Source organism: Hevea brasiliensis, chromosome 18 (genome assembly GCF_030052815.1).
Source record: "Hevea brasiliensis isolate MT/VB/25A 57/8 chromosome 18, ASM3005281v1, whole genome shotgun sequence".
Taxonomy (NCBI): domain Eukaryota; kingdom Viridiplantae; phylum Streptophyta; class Magnoliopsida; order Malpighiales; family Euphorbiaceae; genus Hevea; species Hevea brasiliensis.
The window spans coordinates 14,651,819-14,663,387 of record NC_079510.1 but is presented as its reverse complement, the minus strand read 5'-3'; positions in this window follow the sequence as shown (position 1 = coordinate 14,663,387).

Here is an 11,569-nt window from a genome sequence, read left to right as displayed (position 1 = left end):
TCCTTCTAGGTTCTTTCACTCTATTTTCTTCTCATGTCTTCTCTTTATCTTTTTATAAACTTGATTGTAAAACTCACCATGGGTGAGTAGGTTCTTTATTCTAGGGTTAGGGTGTAGCAATCAATTTCATTATGGATTTGGTTTGATTTTATTTAATACATTGGGTATTTTACTCTTTGATTCAATCTCTTGTAATCTTAATGCATGCTATATGTTGGTACCCACTTAGTATTAATTACAGAAATTAATTGAAGGACTGAAAAGTGAAGGTTAATATTCGAAAATCAGGATTTTGAACCTAGAAAATCTGACCAAGAGATAGGCTGATGACCTTTGTGGAGTTCCAAAATTAATCAAGGATCTTAAAGGGTTTTAATTAATTTAATCACCACGAAAGTAGGGTTTAGGTTAATTAAAATACACCTTGAGTTCCTTGAGAGAGGACTTAAGATAAATTAGGATTAATTTCCATCAAAGTAATAATCTCCTAATTATTGAATGAATTAGATTGATTTTATAATTGATTGAAGTGTGAACCCCTAGCTCTAGAATGTTCTCATCCATTACTATTTTAGTTTAGATAACTGTTTTAGACTTTATTTCTCTTTGCTTAGATTTAATTATTATTTCTTTATAATTCAATCGTCTAGATAATTAAAATCACTATAGTTCGATACTCAACATGGTCCTCGTGGGAACGATACTCTACTTATCACTTTATTACTTGTTAGTGATTCGTGCACTTGCAGTGGTTGAAAAATCAGCAAACAAGTTTTTGACGCCGTTGCCGAGGACCGGTGCTTGATATTGAATGATTAGTGATTTGATTACTCTAAACATTCTTATTTCTTTTATAGTTGATTTCTTGTCTAATTTTATTTTTGCTTGTTTTTCTTGTGAGGTACATTGAGATGTTTCATCAACAAGTTTTCACAAGTTTTATTCAAAAACACAATGAACCTTTACACGATGTTTGGAGAAGATTCAATGAATTGGTAGAGCAATTTGCCAATCATTGTTTTTCAAATTATGAACTCACTCTCAATTTCTACAATGGTCTATATAAAGTGACAAGGAATTAGGTAGATTATGGAGCTTGGGCTACCGGTGATCATGTTCTTTAAAGAAACCATGAGGATGCCATTCACTTGTTGAATGACATGGCAAATTTTGATTACCATTGGCATTGGGATCCTTTATTGTAGGGTTGGAGTCACTAATGCCCTCCAGACTTCTATCAACATAATATTCCACACCAACCATTTGAGCTACAATTAGAAAAGAGAGTGGGACTTGAAGAGGCGATAGCTCCATTGGAAAATTTTGACAATCTTATGATGAATAATGAGTTATCACTTTATGAGGAGGAAACAAATGAACAAAGTTGGGAGAATGAAGAAGCTTCATTGGAATTTGAACCTATAGAAGAATTTGAGCCTGAAGAACAAAATTCCTTTGAAGATGACTTACCAGTAGAATTCCCACAAAAACAGGAGTTACATGAAAAAGAAGTGAAACCTAAAGTTAAAGAAAACAAACTCCTTTATTATTGGAGGGTCATTAGAAGAGTGCTTACATGAAGATAGATCAAAGGTAAAGGTGGTAGATGAAGAAATTAACAAGACTATCAACTTGAGCTCATTAACGATGTTTACACATACACCACCAAAAGACCCTTTTCTATCATGGACACCTCCTACATCATCATATATCCTCCATGTGCTAAAGCAGCCCTCATCCCAAGCATGTCACTCTAAACCATGTGTTATTCATGCAATGTGCAATCCTGTTTCAAATCTTGCCAATCTTGAGGGTACCACAAATCAAGACCCATATGTGGCGTTACATGATAACTACTATGGGTGAAAAGTGCTTTTTGATTAGCAATTCTGAAAGGGGTCAAGCTAATGCCCTTAAATTAGCGCTTCTTGGAAGGCAACCCAAGTTTTAAATTTAATCTTTGCATTTGTCTATTTCTTTTATTTTATCACCCTCCCAAACTTGATTTCGATGTTTGTTCACTTAGTAGGTTCAAGAAGCACATGAAAGGAGCAATTGAGATCAAACTCACAAATCTTCAAGGGAAGGCACGCTTCAAGGGGGAGTATTCTATATCCATTAGCTTTTCCTTATTATTACATTTATGATGTTGCTCCTAACCTAATTGTGATATCTTGATGACATTGAGGACAATGTCAAATTTGAGTTTGGGGGTGCATTTCATGCATTACACTCATATATTGCATTTCATTACCTTATTATGTCTATATTATATTTGTGTGTCAAAAATCCAGAAAATTTTTACAAATTTTGAAAATTTTTACAAATTTTGAAAATTTTGGACTTTTTCAAAAAGCTTTTAACTTAGAATTATAACTAAAACCTTGATGAGCTAATGATTGGACTCTCTGGGAAAGAGGAATGAATGTAACAGAATGGGCAAAAAGGCTTCAATATGTTATTTGTGAAGAACTTAATCACCTAAGTGGAATTAAACTAGTTAAACCCCTTCATAGCTATTAATCTGTCACATTGAACGTGCAAAATTAGAAGAAAATTTTTGAAATAAAAGCAAACCTAAAAATCTCTCACCAGCTCTAAAACATGTCTCTTGGACCTATTAAGGCGAAATCCTAGCATATGCTTGATGAAGGGATGATTAAGGCATTCTTTGATATAACCTCACTAAGCCTTAGCCACCCTTAATTAAAATATATATCCCTTGTAGATAATTTGAAGCCTATACTTATCCCTTAGAATTTATTGCTTACCCATATTATTTACCTAGCCACTAGCCTAAACACCTATCCTACCCTTTTGAGGAGGCTAAATGCATAAGTAAAAAGTATATTAAGTGCAACAAAAAAAAATGGAGAGAGGATGTAGAACTCAAGAAAGAGTGCAAGTGTGCAATTGAAATCAAAGAAAAATTTTCCTTTCCAACCCAACAAAAGCAATGAGTTTGGGGGAGAGGACAAAAGAGACATAAATAACAAAAAAATAGAAGAAAAAAAAAAGAAGAAGAAGTCCCAAGATAAGTATCATGGAAGCATGTTTGGCACTATAAGAAAAACTAAAAGTCCCTCTTCTCCATATAAAATCAATAGAATAAACTTAGTATACTTGGTATTTTATGCATACATGCTATCCTCATATTTGCATTCCCTAAAAACCTTTCATTGGCAACCAAGTCATTATCCCTTTAGCCCCATTACAACCCTTTTAAAGACCTTTTGATCTTTTGAAAAGTGTATGCTACATTAGTGGAGATGGAAAATTGAGATATGCCTATGGAGTTGGAATTGAATCACTTCACTACAATTAACCACAATAGAGGCAAATTTGGGGGAGTAAGTGTTTCTTAACTCTATCCTTATAAAATAGGTTATTTGTGACTTATTAATAGCCTTACATAGAGGAATAATTAGTTAAAGCACCATGAAGGGGGTGAAGCTCTAAGCAGGTAGCTGTTGAGGTCTTTATGCCTTGAAAGTGGGAATTGGTATGAAGGTTGAAGAGTATCTAATTATGTGCAAGTTAAGTTTTCTGTTATGTTTCTAAGTACCCCAATGAGTTTTTATAAAGTTTTAATTTGCTTGAGGATAAACAAAGGTTTAAGTTTGGGGGTATTTGGTTGCATCAAATTATATAGATATTTAAGGTTAACATGCATTGCATTTTGTTAGCATTTAGTATCCTTTTATGTTTATTTTTATGTGTCTTCATTATTATTTTTTAAAACATGTTAATCCAACTCAATTCATTGATTTTTATATTTTATCAGGTGTTTTTTATGTGGTTTTAGAATCAAAGATGAGTTTGGAAGAGATTTGGAGATCAAAACGTGAAGAATACAGTGCCAAAAATATTACACGGGCCGTCTAACTTGCCCTGTGTAACTTCCTGGACCCCGTGCAACCTTCTGGATAAAGAAAACTTGAAAAACAGGAGTGGCAAAAAGTTACACGAGGCAGAGGCGTGTAACACTACATGGGCCATGTAAAGTACCCTGTCTGCAATTCTGATGTGACTTTTCTTCATTCCAACCTGACCCAGATGGACTTCTAATGCTTCTAGGACTTTGAAATTAGGGTTTTTACACCAGATATAAATATAACAAGTCAGGAATTGAGGGGAAGAGAAAGAATTTACATCCAAGAATAGAATTTACATTCAAGGGAAGCTGATTTACATTCAAGGATGCACATCAACTTCAAGGGAGGCAAGGGAGAAACAAGATCTACAAAATTGCTAGAAGGGATTCTCAGCTGAAGTTCCAAAAGTCCAAGGCTACAACTCTTCTTCTGGGTTCTTTCACTCTATTTTCTTCTCATGCCTTCTCTTTATCTTTTTATAAACTTGATTGTAAAACTCACCATGGGTGAATAGGTTCTTTATTCTAGGGTTAGGGTGTAGCACTCAATTTCATTATGGATCTAGTTTGATTTTATTTAATACATTAGGTATTTTATTCTTTGATTCAATCTCTTGTGATCTTAATGCATGCTATGTGTTGGTACCCACTTAGTATTGATTATAGATATTAATTGAAGGACTGAAAGGCAAAGGTTAATATTAGAAAATTGGGCTTTTGAACCTAGGAAATCTGACCTAGAGATATGTTGATGACCTTTGTGGAGTTCCAAAATTAATCAAGAATCTTAAAGGGTTTTAATTAATTTAATCACCATGAAAGTAGGGTTTAGGTTAATTAAAATACACCTTGAGTGCTTTGAGAGAGGACTTAAGATAACTTAGGATTAATTTTCATCAAAGTAATAATCTCTCAATTATTGAATGAATTAGATTGATTTTATAATTGATTAAAGTGTGAACCCCTAGCTCTATAATGTTCTCATCCATTACTATTTTAGTTTAGATAACTGTTTTAGACTTTATTTCTTTTAGCTTAGATTTAATTATTATTTCTCTATAATTCAATCATCTAGATAATTAAAATTACTATAGTTCGGTACTCAACACGGTCCTCGTGGGAATGATACTCTAATCATCACTTTATTACTTGTTAGCGATCCATGCACTTGCGGTGGTTAAAAAATTAGCAAACAACTCTCTTCATGCCATCGAATACCCTCACAATCATGGTACTTCGACAAACTCTAAAAGGGTCTACTAGGAGTCTTGCCAGAGTTGCATTGGGTAAGACATTGAGCGCCGAGCCATTGTCAATCAAAACTTTAGCAACCATACATCCTTTATACTTAACTATCACATGCAAAGCTTTGGTATGCTTCAAGCCAGTCGGGTCTATTTCATCTTTTAAGAAAATGACAAATTGGATGCCTGAATTTGTCCAACTATCTTTTCAAATTACCCCGGTGTGATGTTGGGGGTTACAAAGGCCTGGTTCAGAACCTTCTGTAAGGCATGGCGATGCACTTCCGAGCTCAATATTAATGACGGCAAGGAGATTCGAGCAGGGGTCTTCTTTAATTGTTCAATCACGTCATACTCACTCTGCTTCATGATTTGCAACAACAGTTCATCTTCCTCTTTTTTTTTACTGGTTTCTCCTCTCTCTACTACTTTCTCCACCTTTTCTCCATTCTCGGGTGACTCTCCTGCCTCTATTTTCCCTTTACTTTTCTTTTTATTAGCGCCGTAGCTGTGGTGGGGTTCGTATGACTGTCAGGGGTGGTGCTGAAGGTGTTGATATGGTGGGAATAGAAAAAACCATTTTTGGAGTAGATCTTGAGATGTCTTCGCCTTATATGATAGTGTTTGCTTCCTTTTCTTCTTTTGACTTCAATTGACACCTCAAGATTTTAAGCGATATCATCCTCTAGATCACAATTCTGCAATTTATGATTGGCTGCTCCATCATGATAAGGACATCTTCAGCCCGACCGATCATTTTCAGAGTCAAGCCCATGTGGATGTATGTACCCTTCCTGTACTGCCATTGTGAAAGTCTCATCAAAGTATGGGATTAACTGATCTATTTCCGTAATCAAGTTCTCATCTAGGGATTCTATCACACTTACACCGTTTCTTTTTCCCGTACCATGATGGGGTAATGGGTTTGAAGTGACATTAGGAGCAGAGCCATTTCCTTCAATCTTCAACCACCCATTCCTAATCAGGGATTGTACCCTTCCTCGAAGGGCTCCACAGTTATCTATTGAATGTCCCACAGCCCCACCATGATATTCACATCTGGCGCTAGGATCATACCACCTGGGATATGGCGGCTGGACAGGATCTAGTGGGATGGGCACTATCTGATTGATACCCAACAAGTAGCGGTAAATTTCACTGAGTGCGAGCGATAATAGCGGATCAAGATTCCTTGATGGTCTTGGATCGGGTTAAGGAGCAGGTGGTCTAAATGGAGCAGTTTGGTCAAGTGGTCTAGGATTGTAAGCAAATTGGGGAGGATATTATGGGCCAGGATAATTTGGGAATGGAGGAGGTACTTTTACTACCATTGAGTTTTGGGCTGGAGGGTATGGACTTTGGGCTGGAGGGTACGAGCAAAAATTATTTTATGGTGGTAAATGAGTCTGTTTAGAAATGGAGTGCACATCCCCTTCCTTCTTTTTCCCAAAATTTGTAGTTTTTTTTACAGAACTCTCCCCTACTACTTCTTGTAACCTCCCCAATCGGAGATTAGCTTCAATCCTTTCCCCCATCTGGATAATATCAGAAAATCTATTAGAAGTGTTCCTAATCATCAAATTGAAATTTGAGGCCTTCGAAGTCTCAATGAACAAAGAGCAAAGTTCATTGTCTGTCACAGGAGGATAAACCTCAGCTGCCTTTTCTCTCCATCTCTGGGCATACTCCTTAAAGCTCTCCCTTTCTCTCTACACCAGGTTTTGGAGGTCTCTTTATACGGGGGCAACATCACAATTGAATTTATATTGTTTGAGAAAAGAGTCTCCCAAATCCTTCTAGGAGTGTAATCTACTCTTATCCAATTGTATGCACCAACGTAAGGCTGCCCCTGTGAGGCTTCCATGAAAAAAGTGTACTAAGAGTCTGTCATCTTCTGTAAGAGCGGACATCTTGGCTATGTAGGTGGCCAAGTGGATGTGTGGGTTAGAGCTTCCGCTGTATTTATTGAATTCTGGGACTTTAAATTTTGGCAATACCACTACATCTGGTACTAATCTCAATAAAGACACATCAACTGAGCTATACATATTAACCCTTCAATAGCTCTTAGTCTTTCCTCTAGAGCAGAAAACTTCTCATTCTCTTTCTCTCTATTTTCTCCCCCTATTGCATAAGCTATTCCCCCAGTTGGAAAATTAGTTATAGGGTAAACTGAAGGGATCGGTACTGAAGGATGAAATTCTGCATTCGGGGTAGCCTCGTGATAGGAGACAAGTAATTCACTGCTTGGGAATGTTGGATTAAAGGTGATTGTCGGGTCAGGGATGGGAGTTTGGAAGGTGAAAGAAGTTGAGGCTTTGTCATGAAGCTTTTGGGCATGAGAATCAATTGTTGTTGTAAGTGGGGGAATTACTGGTAAATTTGGTTCCGGTATTGGCCGAGTAGTTTCCTTGCTTTGAGACATTTCTCTCATCATTTTCATTTCTGAGATCTGTTCCCTTAATTCTGAAACTTGCCCCTATAAGTTCTGCACTTGTTCTTGCTCTTCCCTTATCCTATTCATTTGGGATCTTGTTAAGTAAACTCTTCTTAGTACAATTGGTTGCTGGATCGGATTTGCTTTGTTGGGAGCAATATTGGTTTCTTGTGGAGTAAGTGTATTATCAATTTTATTTCCACATAATTTTATTATGACCAAAGTTTTGGCTGATCAAAGGATATTGTGGCAGGTAATTGCCGAAATGGTGTCTGCCGAGGGTAAATTACATCATTCTTTATAATGGCATCATTCGATAGTCCAACTGTGAATGACGGGGTGTATGCATGGCTATGATACTTATTCATATGGCACATATGTCTTTTCACATAGCTCTAACGAGGATAAATCCTACGGGAGCTACACTGTTCATTCATAAATTTTAAGGTTCCAGAACATGGTTCTATTATTTGTAAAGCATACATAGTATTGTGCTATTGCCTAGGCTCAGGAAGGCTCCTTAGAATACAATGACATCTTTTGAGATACTCATATAATCTTGCTTCTTATTTCGTAGGGTTAAATGTCTTCAAAGCATATTAGGATTCAGGCAACAGTTCTTGTTTCCCTTGTGCTATCATCTTTCTAACTGGTCAACATTCCCTTGCAGTTCTTGATAAAGGGTGGCTTGCCTGTCCTTTTCCTTTCTTTCCTTGGAACATTCTTTCGAGATATCATTGATTAATTGCGCCTGATCCTTAAGCTCAAGCTTCCTCCTCTTGTTCTCTTGCTTGTATTCTTCCACTAGTATCTCATGATATTCCAATCTTTCTCGTATTTTATCATTTTGTATCTCTTTCTTTTTTTTTATGCTTTGGAGCGAGGCTTTCTCTTTTTCCCATTGGGCTTTCCGTCCCTCATATTCCATCTCCCCTGCCGTCATCTCCACTCTAAGTCTTTTTACCTCTTTTTCCAACATTTGCCGTTGATCTTCTAACTATTTTATGCGTTCCTTCAGTTGCTAGTTCTCAATGGTTAAACTCTAAAGAGGACTACCCAATCCGGTATTAACTTCTTCCAAAAAGACTTCTTGGCAAGATATGCTACCCCCGGCCCCTGTCAGTTTGTAAACTTGATACTCCTTGTCCCTCCTGTTTCTCCATAGGGAATATTCTTCTGTTGTACTCGACCCTTTAGGTGACCGTTCCATCAAGATCATCTTTTCCCAGGATTTGCACAAAGCTTTCAGTTCGTCCTCTCTACCGGATTCATGATAGAAATGAGTTTGACGGAATCCTTCAATATTGGGAATGAATTGAGTAGAGCCGAATTGCTTCATTACCATGGCTAGGATATAACTTGTGCATCCGATTAGCCCTACCAATGGTACAAAATGATGACCTCTTGTACTAATCAAGATGGGTTGGCCCATAGTCCACAACTTCCTCTAGTAGTAATTGTGACTACTAAAACTTAGAATCTGCTCTTGCCATTGTTGTTCATCCTTTTGACTTATTACTAACTTCGCCATCTTTTCAATAATGGGCTTATCAGAGTACCAGGTTAGACCTTTAGTTTCCAGTGGACAGATATGACTGAGGATCTAAAGATATAGCAACTGGATGCAACACTTAATGATTCCCCTACCCTGTTGCTTGCAATACTTCAGAGTCAAGAAGGTCTCAGTGAGAACGGTAGGTATTGGATTGAAATTCTATTTTTCCACTACCAAAAATAATTCCGTGACGTTATAAGTTACAATTCCCAGAGGTTCGGGGAACAAGACCAATCCATAAATCCCCAAAGCTAGAGTTGACAAAGCCTTGTCCCATCTCTTACCCTGAATATGCTGGTCCAAATGCTTCTTAATGTAAATCCAAGGCCATCCATATGAGTTTCCCTTAATGGTTTCTTTTACTTTCGCTTCCTCCGTCGGGACTCCCATTATGTGCAAGAACAGTTTCCATGTCTGTCTATGATCAAGATGGAGATAAATACGATTCTGGGCTACATAAGGGATCTCCAGCAGTGTCTGATATTCCTCTACCATGGGTGTCATATCTACATCGTTTAAAGAAAATACTCTATAACTCGGATTCCAAGTAGATAACATGGCCTTTAGTGTAGGAGCTTGTGCTCTGACCCGTATCAGAGAGGCAAGCTTCCCATACTTTTCCTCAAACTGCGCCTGGGCATGATTGGGCAATGATTTCCAATTATTTAATAAACCATCGAAATCGGCTATTCTGATTTCAATTTTACTAGGATCAAATGGGGGCAATGGACAGGTTACTGCTTCTTATTTCACCAGTCTGTAAAGATTATGAGTCATGGATTGATCTGAATCTTTGTTAAGCATTCCGTTTCTGTTTTGAAACTTCTTCGACTGACTAACTCGAAGATGCCATTTTAAAGTTTTTCTTACCCTTGGCAAACACCAACCTGCAGAGGAAATAAGTTAGCAGAATAAATTCAGGTAATTTTGAATTATACTGCTAGCGTGATAATATTTATACACCTATCAAAGTAGGAAGGTGTTTAGACTATCTTGATAGTATGATTCAAAATTACCATCGTATTAAAAAAAAAATCTAAAGATATAAATATAGTAAGGTGAAAGCAAGTACGTCCCTTTTTGTCCTGGGATAGGGGAATCGTAACACTGGGTAGGTACTATCTAATTGGATGGTCCTACCCTCAAGGATGGTTTACTATAGGTTTCGACTAATGTGATGGTTTAGCTCAAGGTCTAATTTTCTAAAGCTATAGGTCCCCAAATTGTCTCTACTGCAAATAGTAGAGCCTCATTTCACTGTTATGATACTAACGGGAAAAGTCCATGGGTATCACAATAAGTGAAACAAGTTCTAATCTGAGTAGAAGTCTTCACGGATACTAACGGGGTAAAACACATGGGTATCGCTACATGAATCCCTCCTACTTTCTAAAGGGTAAGAGAGCCCGGGTATAGGGCTAAAGTGTGTGAGGACATTTTGTAGGTGATTGGTGTGTGAAGGGACACTTTTACCTCTTCCTTATTCAAGGGAATTTAGACGAGGATTACTGTAATAAATTAAACAATCGAAACAAACAAAACGGTTAGAGAGAATAGTAATAATCAAAATATTAAAACTTTTGATTCTATAAGTTAACCCCCATAATTATCAATTTATAAGAGCGCAGAATTAAATTTGCTCTTTGGACTTCTAAACTAGGGTTATTTTGTGGAATTCCCCAGTGGAGTTGCCAAGTTATCGCAAGGGTTTTGCGGTTGCCGGACAATTCTCACCAAAGTGAAAAAAGTGAGGAGTCACCACTTTAATTGTAAGGGAAATTAAAGGAAACCATTATTAGGGATAAAAACTACTTCCGAAATAGAGATTCTAGGTTCGGAGTCCATTCACGGGTAGGGAAGGTGTTAAGCACCCCACCTCGTCTCTTAATGAGGGTCGACAATTTTAGCAATATGCTCTTTATAACTTAGATTGATAATTTTGGGGGTTTGGGGTTATGATGCCGGTCCTTATTATTGGTAAAAGGAGCGTTTAATATTTCAGCATTTTAGGTTTCCCAAGAATACAGGTACATGGGATGACCCTACAGTTAATTGGTGTCATGTTTATTTGATTTGTTAAATATTTTATCTAATTTCTCCCGCTTCGAATTAGGACTCTAATTCTAAAGAGGTGTTATTTGGTCTCTAAAGATACGTAATGAATGAGGACGACTCTCGGCTCACATATTATGTACCTCAGTATTTAGGTGTTAGTAATATTAGAATTTTGATTGAAAAGAATTCAGGAAAGGACTCTCTCCCGATCTCTTAAAATATTCTTAGAATTTTAGCTTAAAGAATTCAGGTAAGGACTCTCTCCCGATCTCTTAAAATATTCTTATCAGAATTTTAGCTTAGGGAATTTGGGTAAGAACTCTCTCCCGATCTCTTAAAATATTTTTATTAGATTTTTTGTCACACCCTACCCCTCTGTAAGGCATAACATGATCCCGTAGTAT